The 22573-nt window shown below is 39.4% G+C and overlaps 1 protein-coding gene across 7 annotated transcripts in view; it reads right to left on the reverse strand.

Annotated features, from left to right (window-relative positions):
- TAFA5 (TAFA chemokine like family member 5) overlaps window positions 1–22573 on the reverse strand; it is a 628888-nt gene that overhangs the window by 174231 nt on the left and 432084 nt on the right. The gene's annotated exons all lie outside the window — the stretch shown is intronic.

Raw genomic sequence — 22573 nt, forward strand, 5'->3', positions numbered from 1 at the left:
AATTTCTGACGTTAGTATCGGTCTTTCAATAGACAGAAATGGTAAAACTAATAACAAGAAAAGGCAGAAGTGTTCAATAAAGATTGCTGTTATCTGTTGGGGGGGAAAAAGATGATATAGTCTCATCATATGGAGACGGTAACACTCTTTCCATTTCACTAATTTCTGGAGAATGTTAAACAGAAGCAACTACAGTTAAACATTTTAAAATCAGCAGGTCCAGATAACCAGCATTCAGGAGATTTAAAAGAGTTGGCTGAGGAGCTTGCTGGACCATTAATATTGATTTTCAGTGACTTGCGGAGCATAGAGGAAGTTCCAGAAGACTGCAAGACAGTTAACATTGTGCCAATATTTAAAAAGGCTAAATGGGATGATGTGAGTAGTTGTAGGCCTGATATCAATTTTGGGCAAGATAATCAAGTGGTTAATATGGGACTTGATTATTAAAGAATTATAGGAGGAGTAATGTAATTAATACAAATCAACATGGGTTTATGGAAAATAGATCCTGTCAAACTAACTAGATTTTTTTTTTGTAGGAGATTACAAGTTTGGTTGATAAAGATAATAGTGTTGACATAATGCACTTAGATGTCTGTAAGGTGTTTGACTTGGTACCGCACAACATTTTGATTAAAAAATTAGATGATATAAAATTAACAGGGCACACATTAAATGGATTAAAGTTTTTTTTATGAGAGGTTATTTTACCTTTATATTTGGTACTGGAGTCACTGCATCTGGAGCATTGTGTCTAGTTCTGGTTCCCATAAATCAACAAAGATGTTGATAAACTGGAGAGGGTTCAGAGAAGAGCCACAAGAATGACATGCCTCATAGTGCTAGACTCAAGGAGCTCAGTCTCTTTTGCTTAACAAAGAGAAGGCTAAGGGGTGGCTTGATTAGTTTATACAGTCTGTTAGAAGTTTAGATGATCTGATGATTTTTCTTCTGTGAAGGGATGTTCAAATTCCACATTATTTGCATAAACACATACAGGACACTTGTCTTTTGAAGCTGTAGATTAGAATGGTAGAAAATCCATTTTCATCATCATCTTCTATGTTATAGTTAATGATCATAATTTCCATTAAAAGAAACAAAGACATTTTTAAAAGGAGGCTCTATCTCAGATATACTTCTAATTCCAATTCTACTTGGTTCTCAGAATCATAAATCAGATAATTAAAGAGCTGTAATTATATGCATTTATAGAGCAATTGTATCTATGCAATTAAAAAAAGTAAAATTTATTATTGCAGAAAAGTAATAGAATTCAAAAAGCAAAAGACTTTAGTTTCACAGAATTTCTAACCCACTGTAACTGGCAACTAGGCAAAGACTCTTTTATTTATTTATTTTAAAGCGCTCTGGTTATGTAAAAATAGCACTTCCTTACCCTGTATGTGTTCAATCTCATACATCTACTTTAGTAACTAAAATCAGTTTGCAGTGACCTTTACTCCTTCCAGCACTGGAAAGCTCATGCTGCTAAGACTGAGTGAGCTAGATTCTTTTCCATCTGGTGCACCACTGACAGGAATGTTTACTAAGTACCAATCATTGACACCTGTGCAAATCCATTGAAGGCAGCAGGAGTTGCACAGGTGACACTGGCATAATAAATTGAAGGCAGTGGAGTTGCACAGGTGTCACTGAGGGCTAAAGAACATTTATTGCTAGTGATGATGAGTGAGATGGAAAGAACCCAGCTTGATTCTCAGAGCCCAGGCTGAGTTTGCAAGGCTAGCTGCTAGAAAAATATCTGTTTTTACTTGTAAAGTGAGTAAATTTGATTACAAAAACACTGAGAGATAAGCAATTGCAATTGAGTTTAAAGGTTATATTGAAGTGATATATAGAAAAACACTGATATTATAGAGTATTTTTACTCTGAAAAGTGACTGTAAAACTGATAATGTGTGATTAGTCACTTTTCCGAACAAACATACTTCAGTATTTTCATTGTCTCACTAATGTAACCTATACATCTAATTACACCTCTACCTTGATATAACGCTGTCCTCGGGAACCAAAAATCTTAGTGTTATAGGTGAAACTTGTATATTGAACTTGCTTTGATCCATCAGAGTAAGCAGCCCTGCCCGCCTCCATCCCCCTGGAGCACTGCTTTACCATGTTATATCCAAATTCATGTTCTATCGGGTCGCATTATATCGAGGTAGAGATGTACTGTGTCTTAGCACATTCAGAGAAACTTGATAATTTCCCTTACTTGCTGGCTCACTCACATGCTCTTTCCCAGTTCACTTGTCTGTTCCACTTTGTGGGCAAGTTATGAAATGAAAAGCAGGAGTTATAGCTAATTCAGATAGTAGTTTGATCACAAGAAGGTAAGAAAGTGGCATTAGTTGGGTCACATTTGTGCTTTCAGAGTAAAGTAGAGTGTGGATCTGCAGTCACAGACCCTGCTCTTGTGTCCCTTCCCTTTAATACATCATGGGTCTTCTCTTTATGAAAAGAAGAATTCGATAGCAGAATTGGCCACTGTCGGTAGATGGATACTGGGCTAGATGAACCTTTGGTCTGATCCAGTACGGCCGTTCTTATGATGTTCCTACTCTCCTATATAGACACAACAGGGTGCTTCATCTCTGATCCAGAGAGAGCACCTCAAGTGGTGAATGGGAAGTTTAGTCTGAACATTCATTCAACATTTAGCACTAACTGGCAACATTGCTGATGGGTTAACAGGGCACTGTGTTTGGGTGAAATGGACACCTGTCTACTGGGAACTGCAGGAACTTCACAAAATTCTTAACACACCTCACCCACTAAACTTGAAAGGCTTTATACCCCATTCCCAGCCCCCGCAGTCATTCACCCCCCTCACACCTCCTAAGAAAACACTGGAAAACAAAACAAACCACACAAAGGAAATGTTATTCACACACTGAATTAGTAGACAATTATAACCAATGATGATCATCATCATTTGCATTTATATAATCTTTCTTCCTGAAGTTTCTCTAACACTTTCTAAATTGCATTGTCTAAGGATCACTTACCCTGGCTTCTGCTCCCCCGCTCCCTGCAAGTGGATTTTAGAGGAAGGAGTGAGTTGCTCTTTTCCTGGTCTTGCTCTTGCTGGCTCTTAGTGCCAGCGGGCTTTTTGGTTTTAATTGTTTAGGGTTTTTTTTATCTAACCCAGTGATTACAGCAGATTGATATACAAGGGGAAGTCCAGCCACTGAAACACAGGAACTGTAGGTGGCTCTCCCAATGCTTTTGCAGAGGATTGGGTGCTGTGCTCCTCCTGCTCCCCACATAGGAACTAGAGGTGCTGGGGGTGCTGCTGTATCCCCTGCTTGAAATGGTTTCCATCATATATGGGGTTTACTGTTTGGTTCAATGGGTCTCAATACCCCCACTATAAAAATTGTTCCTGCACCACTGACTCTCCCTCACTTTAATTCCTGAGTAAGATCCAGTAGTTGTTCACTATGACTTACTTTTAGGTTGCACTCCGTGGCCAAGGAGTACTAGTCTAATGGTTAAAGCACCTGACTAGGAATAAGGTATGATGGGGTCTGTTCCCTTTCCTACTCATAATATCTTGTTTGACCTTGACAAGCCATTTAATTTCTTGGTGCCTCAGTTTCCCTGTCTGTGAAATAAGGAAATTCTTCACAGGGTTACTAGCAAGTTTAATTCATTAATGTGTGTAAAATACAGAGAGATTGTTGGGTGGAACGGAGCTATAGAAATGCAAAGTATTCTTAAATTGTCAGTTATTTTCCTCTGAAATTAGACCCTTTTGTCTAAGTAAGATTAATTGGTATGACAAGATGATTGAAAACCTGCAAGTACAACATAAAGACTACCTATTATGTGGAAGTTGTCATCTGACACTGTGTACCGAAGATACTGTGGCTCAGCAGCATTCTGGAATTGCAATAAAGTCTTGTTTGCGATAGTTTGGCTCTTCTTAATACCTATTCCAGTATGACTATCAGAAAAAAAATGTGGAAGTCCAGGAGACAAGGAAGCGCCCAGATGTACCTCTGAGAAATCATTACCACTTGTCAGCTAGAAGTATACAGCTTTAGTGCTGGGGTTTCGATATGGGTTACAGTACTTTGTTTGAAATTTTTCAGCAGACATCCAAAACTTTTAAAGTTTAGGTTTTAAATAACTGCACCCAGAGAGATGAACTGATCTGAATTGTAGAAGGTTATGAAAAATATTTGAACAACTGTGAAAGAGGCACAGGAATTACCTCATGGGAATTCTGCTGTAATAAGAAAAGAAATATCGGAAATGCAGCATGCTGGTAATAAGTAGAAAGAAAACCAAGATGAAGACAGACAAATCTTGAAAAAATACTTTATAATTCATACCAGGTCTATGATGTCACAGGTCCTGGGGAGCAGAAACTATTATTTGAGGAAGACAGACACAGTGCTCAAGAGTGGCAACGCTGGAAAATGGCCAGGATAAGCAGAGGATGTGCTAGTTTCACCCATTGTTTTAGCCACATAGCCAAGAAATTGAGCCATTGTAGAAATTCAGGCTGCCTCTTGGCCTAACTAAAACCCCAAAACACAGTAGACGCACCACTTTGTGTGAATATCCTTGAGCACAGAGGGATTAGCTGGTGTAGGGAGGTATAGTTTAAGTTCCTCCACATCATTCATCATGCTTTCGATGATTCCGGACAGGAAAGACTGGGCATTGCCTTTTAACACAGATGTGCTGCTACTGTGTCACAGCCATTGATTAGTTCTCCAACTCCCAAATCAGCACAACTGTCATCAAGTTCTGATTATCTGATTGGAGGAAAAGAAACAATTATTTGAAAGACTGAATATCAAAGTGATGGGACAATTCTACACTAACCCTGATATAGTTATGCATCCTTATATGTGGACATTGCTAAAAACCCAGTAGAGAACACTGTGGTTGTAATGGAGGGGTGCAAGAAAAATCTTGAAGTACACAGAACAATGCATGATGGAATAAATACTATCAAATATAGTATTTGCTCTCATATCAGATTTAGATAGGATGGTGATGAGTATGCCGTAAAAACTACAGCTCGATTGATAGAAAAGAGAACTGAATGATTTTGAAGCCAGCTGATCCTATCTAAAAGCAAAAATTTGTAAAAAAGAAGAAATGGAATTCCTGTATAAGATGCTCAAGTTATATTTTGTGATCATACTAAAGAGCAGGCACAGTGACAACACATGGAGGATAATACATGGTTGCAAAACTAAATTCCGGACTGTAATTCAGCTGAGGTCTGATGATCTCATAAAGCACAAAACAATTCCTGAATGACAATGAATAACCGAATTCTAGCTTTACTACTCCAGCTAGAATCAGAATGCAACATACAACAGCAGAACAGGATTCTTAATTCTGTATTTTACAATCTGCAGGTGAAAAATGTCAAAAAGCTAAAATGGCAGCAGTTACTGACTGTGAATTTTAAATTGATAATTAAACCAAGGAAAGGCTGCTATACAAAAATAGGAGATTTAAAAGGTTAATGAAGCTGTAATAAAGATGGAGAGTCGACTGTGCATCTTAGAGTGACTTGGAAAAAGAATGTAAATGACACCAGAAAAGGAGGCTGATTAAAACTGTTCAGATTGAACTTTAATATTAGGCAACATATTCCACAATTCAGCAGAAAACCCAGTCTAATAACGGATATTTTTCACAAGTACTATGGGTGGGGGATCTCAAGCTGCAGTCAAGTCCGAGCACCCTTCCTGAATCGCTCAGGTCACTAATTGACCATAGTCATGGTTACTGGACAATGACAAGCACCTTCTACATCAACAAATCACCTTACCATTCGGCCTCATTTTAAAGCTTTTCCAAAGTCCTCTTTCTAAATACATGGATGATAAAAGTAGACTTCTCATCTATTGCCACTTACTATCTGTTAAGCAGTGGCAGTGTGCTCAGTGCTATACATGGCACAAAATTATTAATGATAGTCTACATGAAGTAACTCAAATACACAGAATCATTAATATACAAGGCCAGCACTTAATAGCATGTTGGTGCTGTCTTGCTTCCCTGACTTCTCCTTCCCTGCCTCACCTCATGGAAAGTGAGTGATGGGGTTTAACTTGAAGCCACTAGTATCATTCCAAAGTAAGACATGGTACATTCAGAGGGAGCTCCTGGAAGGAACTGTACCTCTGAGTTACGGATGGGAGTAAATTACTTGCTCCCCTTCCTGTGTCTGGACACTTTATCTGGCTGGTGAGTAGGGAGCCATATCTAAATATTACATTCACTGTCTCATAGCTCAAAGGGGTGTAAGAAAGGAGGGTATCAGGCAAAGAGCCTCTGCTCTCCCCTCTCCATGGCAGAACTCACAATAGTAATGGTTAGGGGCAATGTTTGGGTTAACACAGTAAAGGTTAGGACTGATCTCTATCTTCTTAGCTATTTCTATAGTCCCTAGTCCCCACTTCTAGGACTCTACAATCAAATAAATATATTTTATTGGGTCACTCTCCAGCCTTCCTCACTCGGCCAAAGATGCCATCCTTCTCTGCATGTCTGTCAGTGTTCACACAAACTTATTTGTGCCTGACTCTGTCCTGTTGTATTTTTGGAAAACCCACACTGAACGGATCTGTAAGGTAGAGGCCTGTGCGGGACTAGTGTAGCGCCCAGCAGCAGGACTGGGATCCTGCAGGTTCCGCAGGACCCGCTGACATAATAACGGGAGCGGAATTAAAGAATAACCCCATGCAGGGCTCTACTGTAAGGTCACTAGCCTCTTCTCAGGACCCATATCTGCCCTAGTGCCTATAAGAAATGAATTAATTGTTTCGACGGGCAGTTAGGGATTCTTACGAACATATACAATCAGGAAAAAAAATACAAATATATCTTTCTGTAGAAAAACTGTATCTTTGATTGTGTCTCTTCCTCTCCCCTTTTCATATCACTTATTTTCTCAGATTGCGAACTCCGTACATTTCCTAACATTTTTGTACAGCATCTAGTACAATGGGACTTGAACACCATCGACACCTCTGAATGCTAGTGTAATATTACTGTTAAATTATAACAATAGCTGTTTAATTCTGTTTTTCTGCTATTGTGCCTAACACAGAGACCTCAACAACATGCGTAGAGAAAAAGGGGGAGGTGGTCGGTGCTAAAGAACCTTTGCTTGCCAAAGCTCTGGGTTTATTACAGCTTTTCCATCTATAAATTAAAGGAATTGCACTATCTCAGAAGACTTTAAAGACCTGACACGTGGTGTGATGATGACATTCCTAAAACACAACTGGATACAGTTCAGCAAACATTGCCTGGAACTGATGTACCAGCCCAGAACCTGGAAGGTGGCCAAGTTGTGCTCAGGCAGGTTGGTGTGTGTGCAGATGCAAAGAAGAAGTCACCTGTGCACATCCTATCCATTCTTGGAGTTTTTCCCATCTATTCTGAGAGTGCCCAGTCTCCAGGTTGATACCTAATATATATCAAGATGTCTCTCATCTAAGCTAGTTGCTAATGGCCTTAGGGGGCTATTCCAACTACTAGAGATTGCCCGGGAATAGGTATGCATTCAAAATACCTCCTTTTCCTAGTCATGCTCCTGCAGCACAGGGTGGGATAGGCAGTGGTGCTGGAGCCACTACACTGGCTCTCCACCACCAGAGGGTTCCCTTTGTTATTTAATGGTAATATGACAGTAGCATCCACAGTCAGGTCCCAGTCAGTTACAGGGTCCATTATGCACAGAGTTATACAAAGATATTAGGAAACTTCTGCCCTAATGTAAATGCAGAATTTTCCCCAGTGTCCGCTGGAGATGTTTTTAGGGCTGGTTTGCACTCCAGGAATGAACAATATCCTTAATATAACCCCATGTCTTTAAGAATTTTGTCACTTACTCCATTATTACAGACAGTCCCCTGCAGGGACTGTCCTGAGTTCTGAAGAGGTTGGAGATATAGGTAGGTGAAGGAGCAGTGAGAGTTACGAGAAAGGTAAAGAAGGGGGAGTTCTGGGGTCAAGCATCGAAACCGATCAAGATAAGAAAGGGAGGGCTTGCAATATTGCATCATCTTGTGGTGTGAGAAGAGAAGAAAATGGGAACAAGAAAAGAAATGCATACGAAAGGAGCTCTTGTCCTCAACCTAGGCCCCAAGCCACCCACACAATGTACAATGCATATATGTAATGTATAGAACAGTGGGGCAGAGAAGGGGGGCAGGAATCTATCTGGCATTCCTCGTCTCCCTTTCTATAAATGTCCTCCTTATACAGGAATATATTCCTCAGGGAGAAGCTATGTATGATCTTCATGCTGTACCATTCTAGAGGAAACTGAAGCACGAGACCCTAAAATATATTTTGCCTGATGGACAAGAGATTTATTTGGACATCTTTGATGTTTATTAATGTCATGGATTACTTGCTAACTTAGGCAGAAAGGACAGAAGTAGTCTGAATGGACCCACAACCATTTTTTTCCCTTGCACTGCAACATGCTTGATGGAAGGATGTGTCATTTAAAATCCAGACATCTTCAAGTGAGATTCTGTTTCCAGATAATAAGTTCTGAACACATGGTCTACACCTCAAAAATGGTCTCTTTGTCCTTCAGACTTGCTTCATGGTGAGATGTATTGGCATTACTATACCAGTATAATTATACCACTATGCTAATACTGCCATAACTCCTTGCATAGACATTCTTATTTGGAATGACAGTCCAATTTTTTCAGTTTAGCATATGTCACTTAAACCAAAAAAGGCCACTGTTATTCCAAATAATGCCAGTAAATTGGCCCCTGTAGACAAGCCCTTACTGTTATTCTGCCCGCTATAAAAGGAATCAAATCACTCAACCTGCAGCAACAAATTTTGCCATGGTTTTCATATCTGCAGGTCACAGTGGCCATTCAAGGGGTGAAGCTGTCACAGCTGGGTGCCCTAGTAGACACCTCCAGGGAACGCTTCCTAAGACCATAATTTTTATCTCTATTTTAGATGCCTCTGAGATCTCTGTACTTTGCTTCCATCTCTGCCATATCACAGTCTTTCCATGGATATTTATAGTACACTGAACAAATAATTTAATGGAAATAAACAAATGGCACAAACATGGATAGTATGACACAATTCTGGAAGATTTTTTTTGTAGTTTTCACAGTAAAGCTCTTACTTAAACCCCCAAATTCAAAGGATTTCACTGTAAATAGAATAGAATTAAGTAAATCACTTTCAAACTTCTCATGGGAAGGTTTTTTTAAACAGTACGTGTATGTTTATTTCAAACTTATTTTTTTTCCATTTTGGACATGCTTACGGATGAATGCTTATCTGAGCTTGGAAAAGCATTTGTGGGAGTGGCAGTAACCATATCTGTCAATCATTATATCACTGCTGGATTGTTACAGTACTCAACATTAAATCCAAATGCTTTATGTTTTATGTAGCACTAAACAATTAAGCCCAGCAAGCTGTAAACAAAGAGATTGCAGTTTCATGCAGGGCACATTGAGCCAGAGACTCAGCTGGTACAAATCAGCATAGCTCCACTGACTCCAGTGAAGATATGACAATTTACACCTGCTGAGGATCTGCCTTTTATTTCTTCAGGAATGGATATTATCCAAGATTTCTTTCTGCATACCCTAAAATGCAGTATGCAGTGAAAAAAGAAATCAGTAATATCTTATCATATCACAAAGTGCCCAAAATAAAGAAAGGATACACTCATTTTTCTAACTGCTTAAGGACAATATTGACACTACATTGTTTGAAATCACTACTCTGTATAAAATTGTTTTCATTTGTAAACAAACATCAACTCCATGTCCTATTAAAGTCACAATTGTTATTAAACGAACATCAGAAAGCTCTGGTGCATTCAAAAAAATGTTAATTGGAAGCCAATGGAAATACAGTAAGTAAAAATTAAACATACACAGAAAAATCTCTTCAATCCAACAAGGATACAAGAAAGAGAAATATCTTTGCACACAGTCAGATGCCATCTTAACAAGACAAAAGAGCTTTCCTTAATGAGAACAATCCTAATAATTACTTTTCTCTTAAGCAACTACAGTGAAAATGTATTAATTTTCAAGATTTAGTTGTGTCATTAGATTGATTCACGTGCTGCTTACCACCAAGCCTACATATGCTTAATATTGAATTTAGGATTGGTACAGAATAACATAACCATGTGAAACACTAAAGATTTGTGTAATCACATTAGAATGAAGAAAGAACACTTTGTAATTTGCTACCTGTTATAAATGGAGGGGGGACCTCAAACCTTTGATCATTTTTCTTTGGCACATTTGTACAATTTGACAGTGGCAGTTTAAAAATGAAGACAGATGAGGGATTTACTTTTTTTTAATTATGGAAATGTAATCTTCTCCACATCTAGTTTCAGAATGATGGCTAGAGGCTATTTGCTTAAGTGAGTGGTGAGCACTACGAGGGGTGGATAATCGCATTTACAGCAGGTACTGTATATATTTATAAAATTATTCTAAAAGGCCTCTAGCTTTGCATAAATACACAGAATATACTCCCTTTTCATAAAAAATAAGCTGCAATGATATGAAAGAAATCAGGTGCCTGACAACATAAAATTACCAAATGTGTTTGCAAGCAGAGTTGATATTTTGCTACAAATATACTGGCTACATGCTACCAAGAAAGAACAATGCTAGATTTTCATTAGTATGCTGTGTTCCAAGTTTTGGAAAGGTGCTTACAGCTTGGAATAAACACTGAAATAAATAAAATAAGTTTAACTCTAAATGAGACCAGAACTAGCAACAATCCCACCAATATGAATCCTGCTTTGTCTATGGGCATGCAACAAACCCACCATGACAGTTGTCACCCTGTTGGAAGACAGAGAAAATAAATCCAAGATTGTATGAGCATCGGGTCAAGGTAGAAACTCACTGGTACGGAAAGCAAATCTATGGAGTACTGAACTACCAACATCTATGCTTTTTCAAGAGTGAAATGTTGGCCTCGTTGAAGTCATTGGGAAAACTCTGATTGGCTTCAGTGGGGCCAGGATTTCACTTCAGGCATTTTGGATAAAAGCAGTTTTTAAATTTCCAACTCTGTTAATCTGGCACCTTTTACCAGCACTTTAAAAACTAACGGTTGGATTTTACTCATAATCTCAATATCCCTTTCACTTGACTGTCCCTTGTTAATTTTCCGCTCGTACAGTCTTGGAGGAGGAAAAGTGTTCATCTGAGAATCTATTTATTAATTTGTTAATCAAAATAAATCATTTAGTGTAAATGCACAAGTGCATATGGAGATTAATCCATAGAAGCATCTTCACACCTATTATATTTTAAACCTTGACTCATTGAGTATAGATCCAGTTCACCTGTTCACTATTCTAGTTTCAGTATTAGCCTTGAAACACAACCAGCTAACTAGGATTGAGTCAGTCAATCAATATCATAGAGAAAACATAATCAGCCATTGATTAGAGGAGTTGCATGGGTTTTTGAAGAGGAAAAGAAAAATAGTCCTACATTCTTCTCGGTACATTCTTGGACATTAGCTTTATTTTGTGATTCAATAGCAATTTCTCTCAGACATTTCAGGTTGGCAGCCCATTATTGAATGTCAAAAATTTTCACACATACTCCTTACATTTCTCATAAAAGAGTAAATGTATCAATGAGACCAGACATAACCGTATATAGTTTATTTGTGTGTGTGTTTCAAGAAGTTAACAGAGAATACTTGACCTTGAAGGGTAAGGAGATTCAGGAAGTGAGATTTTCTTTGCTGTAGATTGTACTTTGCCTTTTGTGACCTTCCTGGTGGTTGCGACCCACCAGTTGAGAAACCATATTCTAGAGACTAGGCTTACCATGTGTCCCTGAAAGCCCAGAATGTCCTTTTTTCAGAGCCTGAATCCCTCTAGGTTTTGACAAAAACTACTGTTCTCTCTGTGGTTTTATAAACCCCTGAAAATTGGTCAACTGCTAGCCAGCTGAGCTAGTGTATGGCTAGCACCAAAAACATACACACACACATGACATGTTGCCACTCTGCTCTTCTTCCCTTCTCACAAGGCCTCTCAGTGGTTCCCCTGCTTTCAAGCATAGGACAACTCTCATGAGTGACAATGGAATTTAAAACTGAGGGCACTAAGTGACATAACGTATTCCAGTTTCGTGCCAATACAGATATATGATGAGAAAGTCTGGATAATATGTCAGCTCTTGATAATATATTCAAATGCAGTAACACAGTTCAATTTTTTAAACTATGCTCAGTGTTTATATTAATCTATTTGTTATATAGAACATTGATCTAGATAAGGGTTTCTCAAACGGGTCGCCGCTTGTATAGGGAAAGCTCCTGGCAGGCCGGGCTGCTGTGTTTACCTGCCCCATCCGCAGGTTCAGCCTATCGCGGCTCCCACTGGCTGCGGATCGCTGCTCTCGGCCAATGGGAGCTGCTGAAAGTGGCGCGGGCCGAGGGACTTACTGGCCGCCGCTTCCAGCAGTTTCCATTGGCCTGGAGCAACGATATGCCACCAGTGGGAGCCGCGACAGGCTGGACCTGCAGACGGGGCAGGTAAACACACGGGCCTGGCCCGCCAGGGGCTTTCCCTACACAAGCGTCGACCCCCGTTTGAGAAACCCTGCTCTATTTCATCATTTAAAACATGTAATAAAGAAAAACACTTTGCAACCATGTGCTGGTCACAAGAATAATACCTTCTAACTTATCACACAAAGAATTATCTACAGAAGCTAATGTTTTAAATGACATATTTGGTTGAATGCTATACAGAGGGTGCCTGTAATGAGAATCAATGTAGCAGGCAAAGCAGTTTTATAAGAGAATGCCTTCAAATTGAGAATATAATCAATGTCAAGCAGCCAGGAGCAATCATCATTGATGGGCACTGGATCTTACAGTGCCTGTTGAATGCTGTGATTCATATATGTATTGAGAATTACAGTATCATTATCTGAGAGATTAATTCTTTCTTTGACATGAAATTGGGGAGGGGGAAGTAAAAATGAGCCAAACTTATCTAATTCCCTCTGTTTTAGTATCAGACAAGGCTTATTAGATTCAGATGATAAAATCTGTTTGGATAAGCCCTCCAAAGCATGAATGCTTATTTGACTCTTATCATGACACTTCTTCACATACACACCATCCCTCTTCTCAATCCAATATAATCTTTCTCCGTTAGTATAGGCCCTCCTCTTTTTTCAGCTCCCCCATCCTGCTATGCTGTTGCCAAATGAATCAGCTCTTTAGATTGATCTCAAGACATAGATTCAGCTATTCTTTTTCTCATTTTCCTCTGCTTCCCTTCTGCCCTGATCCAGTGTTCATGCTCTTTCTTGGCATCCTTATCCTTTGTTGATGTTCTAAATCTACTGAGGGTCTTAGCAGTTCTGGCCTTTCCATTCATTTAATATTTTGAGGTAAAAGTATAAGAAAGAAATAGGCCCTTACCACATTAAGATAGATAGGTACTGTATTAATCTATACTAAGCTAATCAAATATAGACCATGTTCACAAGGAGGCATAAATCAATCCTTGAAGATGATGGGATATCTAGATTTAGTCACTTTTGCTATTATTTATTTTATCTATCTTAGGTACGCCTACGGAACCCAATACAGTAGTATCTGCATGCCTCACAATCTTTAATGCATTTATGTTCACAACACCATTGAGGCAGGGGAGTCCTATTGTTCCCATCTGTAAAATGGGGAACTGAGGTACAGTGTGCTCAGTATCCTGGAAGGAAGTCTGGGTGGACCAGACACTTGAACTCATGTTTCTCAAGTCCTAAATTAATGACTTAAGACCTGAAACATCCATGAGACAGATAAGATAAAAGAGCTGTGTTTCATCTAAAAAATGAAAAAGATTCATTGGGTGTATCAATATTCATATGACTTACAAGTTTCAAGCTTATGGATGTTATAATTCAGAGAGGCAAAAAGACTCTATCTTTGGAATCACGTTTGATATAAATTAGTTTGGGATTTTTAAAGAAATACAGTTTGTTATTCCTTCAGACTTGTTAAAAAATCAAATCCTCTTCAAACAAAACAGAAACTAAGTTTTGTAGATCCTTAGATCTCTCTCACATCTTACAGCCCTTTGTTAGCTTAAATATATACAATATGAAACAGTCAAGTTATGACTATCTGAATGTTCCTATTATCCACTGAATTTAAAATACTGAATCTAAAGGCCATTGGAGTCAATGGACCATCAAAGGCTTTGGATCAAGCTCTATATGCATAGCTACATCAGACTTTTCACTATTATGTCAAATACTACATAGTCTAATGACTCACGTAATTATGTATTATGGAACACCCCATCTCCCCCACAAAAAATACCCTGATTGTTAATAGTTCCATACTAAGTGCTAGTATGATACACTGTAATGGAGTTAAGGACTTATTGTTATTAACATTTTTAGGGGGTCTCCATTTAAATCTGTGCTCTGATCCTTTGAAAATAAGTCAAATTGTACACATGAAAGCACCAAAGAATGGATGAAAAGAGAGAAAGCTACAAGTGAACAAAAAGCATGGTTGATATTCCTCGTTTAATCTACCCTATTATATTGAGGTGTTGAATCCATAGCAGATATCACAGCACATATCATCATTCCTGAGTTAGGAACTGAATTCTTATTAGTGCCAAATTCATCATGGTGTAGGACTGGCGTTTCAGCTCCAAGAACGAAATGATCTTTTCTGTATTAAGAATCCACATAAGGAAAAATAATAGAAAGATGCCAAACTGTAACATATAATTTTTTTCTGGGAGAGTAATAAACATTAAAAAGCAAATACTGAAGACTGAAGAATTGGGTAAAGTTTCACAGTAAAACATATTTTATATTAAATGTGCAGATTTAAGTGTGTGACTAAATACAAAATGCCACATCGAACTACAACACTTGCCTCTCTCATTAGGAGGCCTCCTTATTATTACTGTTTAATTTCGACATTAAAGAATAATCTATTCAACTATTTTGCCAAATTGACTCACTGGACGCCTACTTCAGCTTCACATCTGGCTTAAAATAATCCCCCTTCACTTAGCAGTTAAATTTGTGATGTCAGCCTGGTTCCTATTAGGCAAAAACAAATAAATAATAACAGCAACAACAACATAAACAAACAAGCAAACAACCCACCATCTCGCACAGTTTATCCACTTTCTCAGCCTGCTCTGGCAAGGTCCTAGAATGGAGAGGTAGGGACGGTTACTCTTCTTCTCTGACCCACACAAAGGATCTCTTGCTATCAGCACCATTGATCTCTTTTCAACCCTCTTCCAAGCATGGAACTTCCATTGCTATGACTGGGATTTATACACATGCAATGAAATCAGAATATGGAGATCTGGGGCAAAGATTTACATCTCCTGAAACATAATCTACTTGAATGGGGTTGCCTAGGGGATATAAGTCAGGATAGAAATTGGTCCCCATGGGAAGATCAAAGGGGATTTTGTTCCGAGTCCAATAATTCTGTTATGTGAACAATGTTCTTCATTTAATATTAAGGGCCAGATTATTCCAATCCTGAGTAGGAGCTGATGTGCAGCCACCCTGAGCAGGGAAAGCTCTAGCAGCCATTCTAGACAGCGTTTTAACATTGCCAGTGTAGGCAAGCCCTTGTATGCACACTAATTTCAACCCAAGTTGAACTGCCATCAGAATAATCCTCTTCATCTCACTCATTTTAATTCACTCTCAGACTCAGTTTGAGGACTACAAATTATAGCAGTCCTTTACAAGGATTAAAAGCACAAAGGGAGCAGTTTAAGAAACACATTTAGAAACATTAAACACTGTGTACATATTGTGCGGATGTGGCCCACATAACACCTAGAGAGCTGCATATGCAGCCTACAATGGTAAATAGGTTGAAGACAACTGCAAAGTTCCATAAACAAAAACCTCTGCCTGAAATGGAAAAGCTAAACTTTAATTTTCTGATTGCTTTGACAAGATAAAAATGTGTGCGAGAGTTATTTTTAATATTTCAGGAAGATGGATAATAAACTAGGACTTTAAAACTATTTCTATAATTCCTTACCTAAGATGGAAATGTAAACCTTTCCCCTCCTTTATACTGCCACCCTTTCACCCATTTTTGCCAAAACCCCCCCCCCCAAAAAAAAAAGAAAAAGAAAAAATTCTCAGAATGAACATTCGCTATAATGACTGTAGCTCTGGCAGGAGCATTCAGATTGTCCTCCTGTTTTTCCTCTCCCTCATCCAATCAAGATAGTCTCTTGATTTATATCATATATGTTTAAGAATAAACAGGTTTGAACCCAGAGTTTTCATGAACAAAGTTTTACCTGCCCTGACTTTTTCATGAGACTGAGTTGGAATATTCATTGGCATGATGATGGACAACCATACTGGATCACCGCATCCTATGTGATGAAATCTGAGATGAGAAGACTTCACATTTGGATCTGGTGTGAGGACTTCAAATGAATCATATACTTACAACTCAAATGGCCCACCAGCTCTAAGAGTAAAGCTTTCTGCTGCTTGGTCATTTAGCTGGTAGCAGGGTCCTCCTTTTTTTTTTATACAAATAACTAGTTATCAACATCATGAAATTATCCATATGCACAAAGCTAGTACTGTTGACTGTTTAGGGCTTATTATGTTTGCAGATTTTTATTGTACTGGTTTTTAAATCAAGGCACCCAGCAGCTTCACCCATGGCCACCCATACAGATTCAAACTTATTATTATATTACTCTATTATTCATGAATTTCCCCTTAATTTAGTTATGTTTGCTAGTCATTAAATAGAACCTGAATATATTAAAATGAGTGAAAGGAACTGTTTGTTACTTTCAGTAATAGACTGAATGGATGTAGTGCTACAGAACTCCATGATGCTGACATGTATAGAAGTTGACAGAGTTAGTTGAGTACGTTAAGCATTCTTGGGGGAAACGGTGAATGCTTGCCTTAGTCTATGATATGCTACGTAACAGTGGGTCATACATGCCCAGTGAAATTAAAAACATTCTTACCTTCTCTCTTTCTCTTGAGAATGTAGACAAATAATACACTGGCTTATGAGCCTCTGAGGAAGAGGACTGGAAACTACATGTCTGATCCTGCCAAGCCTCTGGAAATTTTTTGCCTAAAATTTCCCATTGTTGCTATTGCCATTCACTTCCACTGGTGGTAGCAATGCTGGGCGAACTTCTGTACACAAAGCTCCAGGCAGCAGCCACCAGGATTTGAAAGCAACATCTAATCAAATCTTGCTCAGAGAAAGCCTGCACAGAAGGGTACCTAAAATGCCACTAGCTGAAAAGCATCTTGTCTACATCAGCACAGCCACAGCTGCTGTCACTAGTGGGGCAGAAACAGTGGTAACAACGGTGGGAAATCTGGGGAGGAAGTGGGGAATCTAATCTAGACAAGTCGTATGGGAGTAGTCACACTGGGAAGAACTACTGTAAAGGGGTTGGTCACTATGGGCAGGGTTGGTCACTATGGGCAGGCTTTTCAAAAGCACCTAAATGATTTGAGAGAACAAGTACTATTAACTTTTAATGGGACTTACACACTAAATCAGGGGTTGGCAACCTTTCAGAAATGGTGTGACGAGTCTTCATTTATTCACTCTAATTTAAGGTTTCACATGCCAGTAATACATTTTAAGGTTTTTAGAAGATCTCTTTCTATAAGTCTATAATATATAACTAAACTATTGTTGTATGTAAAGTAAAGAAGGTTTTTAAAATGTTCAAGAAGCTTCATTAAAATTAAATTAAAATGCAGAGCCCCCCAGACCGGTGGCCAGGATCCGGGCAGCATGAGTGCCACTGAAAATCAGCTTGTGTGCCGCCTTCGGCACACATGCCATAGGTTGCCTATCCCTGCCCTAAATCATGTAGGTACTTTCAAACATCCCACCCCCATGTGTCCAAACGACGTAACTGAGTAGAAATGTGCCAAACATGGAGGACAGGAGTATTAGCCTGTACAGAATGCCCTTTACCCGTATTGTTTTCTTAGACAGTATCAAAAATATTCAGCTCAATCATATGTTTTATTTAAAATTGTGTTTGCTCTAACTTTTTTTTAAAATAAATCTATGTAGTCAGGTGTTGCAACTGCATATAAAGTGACATCAATGCACTAATCTTTCACTGTAGGAGGCTAACTTTAGGTTCAAATCTGATTTAATACATCTCTGAACCAAGTTTGGTAATTAAATCTGGTCTTAGACATGGCCCTCCTGGTCCATGATCTGACTCATGTAATTAACACTAAGAGTAGGGATTCAGTTAATAAGAACATCCAAAGTGGTAAATGCCTGGCATTATTGCAAATGCTTATGGCAGAGTTTCTCAAACAGGGGTCGCCGCTTGTGTAGGGAAAGCCCCTGGCGGGCCGGGCCAGTGTGTTTATCTGCCAGGAGTGGTGGCCTGTAAGTCCCTCGGCCTGCACCACTTCTAGCAGCTCCCATTGGCCCAGAGCAGTGATCCGCGGCCAGTGGAAGCCGCGATCAGCTGGACCTGCAGACGGGGCAGGTAAACACACCAGCCCGGCCTACACAAGCGGCGACCCCTGTTTGAGAAACCCTGGCTTATGGTCTATGAACCCCACATTTACATTTCTGGATATTAAAAAAAAAAAGCATTGGAAAAGTTGTAACAAGAACAAGAAGTTCCCAATTATTCTGATAATTCTGAAGTACTATAAAGTGCATTAATTAAACCTGATTTCTTTTACTCTGAATTACTAACTTTCCAATAATGATGTTAAAAAAATAAGGATTATGTCCTTACAATACTAAAAAAATTGGCTAGATTTTGCCTCAAAGTTCAGCATTGAACTACATACATACTGTAAAGTAAACCACAGTATTGAATTACAACTGCTTCTAAGTTATGGCTCTACAGTAAGTGCCAATCACTACAAATATAATGGAAAGTACATTAATAGATGCTGCCAATACTCTCTGAGCACCTGCAAGTACATTAAGATGACTTTGCAATGCATCATTCCTGCCTACCATGTAATTAAGTTACACGTTGCAGTATATAATTTCATTAAAATGGATTAGCACAAATATCAATGCTCAAGCAAATGCAGACTTGCAAAATGTGTAAGTCAATAAAATAAATACAGTGTCCTGGTAATAGCACAGATCAACTACCAGAAAGGGCCTCTTCAATACTGTCATTTAATTGCCATGCATAGTGGGGTAACTGAAGTTATTTTTGTAACAAGGCACATCCATAGATGGGGCTGCCCCCTTGTTATAATTCCTCATATACTAACATGTCCTGAGCTACATTTTGCTACTTTTCTGAAATTGCATTCTTCTGTGTATGGGCACCAATTTCCAGAGATGACACGTTACATAAAGGCAAAGATGAAAAGGAGCACTATACAAGATGAATTAGCTAAGATAAGGTAATTCACAAATGGACTAGCAGTCCATTGCAACAGACCACTAGGGTGACCAGATGTCCCGATTTTATATGGACAGTCCCAATTTTGGGGTCTTTTTTTTATATAGGCTCCTATATACCCTACTCCATCCGAATTTTTCACATTTGCTCTCTGGTCACCCTACAGACCACAGAGTCAGCAAAGAAGCTGTCACATCTATAGTCAGGAAGAAAATGAGATTTGGGGGGAAGATAAAAGAAACCCTGATTGTCTACTTGGTGAGAAATTATTTGTCTAAAATTAGTGTGGTTTTCATAAAGGATTTGGTCATGTACCTTTCAATACCAAAATATTAATTTAGCCCCAAACACTGTGACCTTTACTCTCTGCGCCCCTTCCAATCCCCGATGTCTTACTCATGGGAGTTTGCCTGAGTAACCACTGAGTAACACTAGTGGGTTACATAAGGACCTCTGCATTTGGCTTGTAGTCTATGATATGAAGCAATTTCTTTCTTTAAAAGAGAAATCAATGACTCTGTAGTTTTCCCTTTTGGAAAATGAATGAAAAGTTCCCCATGTATGCACAGTTCTCTCTGTGTTCTTTCATAGTGAGGCTAACACAATATGGTGCAGGAAATAAACACTGCATACAAATACTATTCATTTTCTCCATATTTTCACAGCCTTTGAGATGCCAGCACTGCCATAAACTAATCAAGAAAAGGTAAGAGCTTTTGATTTACTGATCTTTAGTTTATTATTATAGTTAATGTCATGGCAATAAATAAAAAAGCAAAACCATAAATGCTGCATAATGCAAGATGCTTTTAGTTCCCTCAGAAAACAAGATATAGACTCATCTCAAGTATTTTTACTTTCAAATATTAATATCTGTATTTTCTCAGCCTACGTCTATACAAAGGAATGAGAACTTTCTTTCTTTGGCTCAGTCATGTTTGCAGATTAGTGCTGTTGGAGTAGCAACTGTGAAAAATTAGGACCCTTTTTTTTTTCTTTTTTCAGGGGGAGGGAACAGAAATAGTTCCCTATATAATATAAAGCCCCTAACACTGGGACAGTCCTGATAATATCACAGTGTCTAGTAACCCTATGTTGGAGTCAAAAAATGAAGCTTTTCCACCTCACACAGAAAAGTTGCAGGTAGCCAGTTTCTATTAATAAACAGAATAAACTCTCAGACTGCAGGAGACTAAACAAAATTATGCATTTCCAGCATCAAACGTTAAGATTTTGTAGATTAAAACCAAATTAATTCAAATAAAAATGGCTCAAAACTGCAAAGCCATAAAAATTTACAGCATCACTCCACAACAGAACAAAATGGCTTACAATGCTGTACAGCAGAGATCGGCAACCTTTGGCACGCGGCTCGCCCGGGTAAGCACCCTGGTGGTCCAGGCCAGTTTGTTTACCTGCCATGTCCACAGGTTTGGCCGATCACGGCTCCCACTGGCCGTGGTTCGCCGCTCCAGCCAAATGGGGGCAGTGGGAAGTGGCGGCCAGCACATCCATCAGCCCGCCCCGCTTCCTGCAGCCCCCATTGGCCTGGAGCGGCGAACCATGGCCAGTGGGAGCTGCGATCGGCTGAACCTGCGGACACGGCAGGTAAACAAACTGGCCCAGCCTGCCAGGGTGCTTACCCTGGCTGGCAAGCTGCGTGCCAAGGGTTGCCAATCCCTGCTGTACAGAAATGTTTAACAAACAAGTAAACAAAACACAGCAAACTGATATACTTCGAACGAGTTGGAGACTAACACGTTCTTCACATAAGATTTATGTTCTTAGTTATGAGGATCCATAGGACTTGATTTTCCAAAAAGCTGTTAGCTTCTCAGAAATTTTGAAAATCAGACCAATAATGTATAGCCTTCACATATTAAAAAGTCATATATAAAGAGTGAATTTGAAAAAAAGGCAACGTACGTAGTAAATTTTTTAAAAAGTGCCTAAGCTTTGTTTACATTAACATGTGAAGTCAACAGGAGCTAGGCCTCTATGGGTATGGCTACACTTAGAGCTGCACAGCGCTGCCACGGGAGTGCTCCCACGGCAGCGCTTTGAAGTGTGAGTGTGGTCGCAACGCCAGCGCTGAGAGAGAGTTCTCTCAGAGCTGCACGTACTCCACCTCCCTGTGGGGATTAGCTTACATCACTGGCAGCCCAGCGCTGGGGCAGTGTTTACACTGGTGCTTTGCAGCGCTGTAACTTGCTGCGCTCAGGGGGGTGTTTTTTCACACCTGAGCGAGAATGTTGCAGCGCTGTAAAGTGCCAGTGTAGCCAAGCCCTAAGTGACTTAGATGCTTTTGAAAATTTGACCCCATGTTCTCATCTTTTTATAATTATTGTGGTCCTAATGTAACCCACACAACTCCTGGGTATGGTGTTGTGTCCCATATAATGGCACCAAGACCACTTAGAGAGAGAGAGAGAAAATGAGTCTGCTCTACAGCCTTAGGACATGTCTTCACTGGCAATGTTAAGGTGCTGTTGCAGCAGCACTTTAACGTGGCTTGTATTGTCACGGTGCAGCGCTGGGAGAGAGCTCTAAAAAACCACCCCGCAAGGGGACCGGTCCCAGCACTGGAGCACTGTCAACACTGGCACTTTTCAGCACTGAAATGTGCATCGCTCAGGGGTGTGTTTTTTCACACCCTTGAGTGAGAACGTTGCAGTGCTGTAAAGTGCCAGTGTAGACAAGCCCCGAGGTAAGGGCCACTTGGCTTTTCGCTCATGTTGTAGAGAGGCTCATGCACTAAGTTTCAGAGGTCCCAGGTTTGATCCTGACCACCAGGGTCTGTTGGCGTTACACTAAAACAGAGAGACTTGTAAATGAAGTGAGGGATGAAAATCATGTTCTGATAAAATATCACTTTTACTGAATTATCCTAATGTATGGCCAAATTGCAGTGCCCTTAATGATGCATTGTAGTATCTTTCTCACGGGGTAAGGGCTACTTGTGAAATAAGGTGCTATTTCTAGAGATATATTTGTACAAGATTATAATTTAGAGACACTCCCTCATAAGGGACAGTATTATGAACACAGGAATTTGGAGATGTGCCCTGGATGCAGGGCTTGGAAACTTTGCAT

The sequence above is a fragment of the Gopherus evgoodei genome, chromosome 1 (genome assembly GCF_007399415.2).
Source record: "Gopherus evgoodei ecotype Sinaloan lineage chromosome 1, rGopEvg1_v1.p, whole genome shotgun sequence".
NCBI classification, from domain to species: Eukaryota; Metazoa; Chordata; order Testudines; family Testudinidae; genus Gopherus; species Gopherus evgoodei.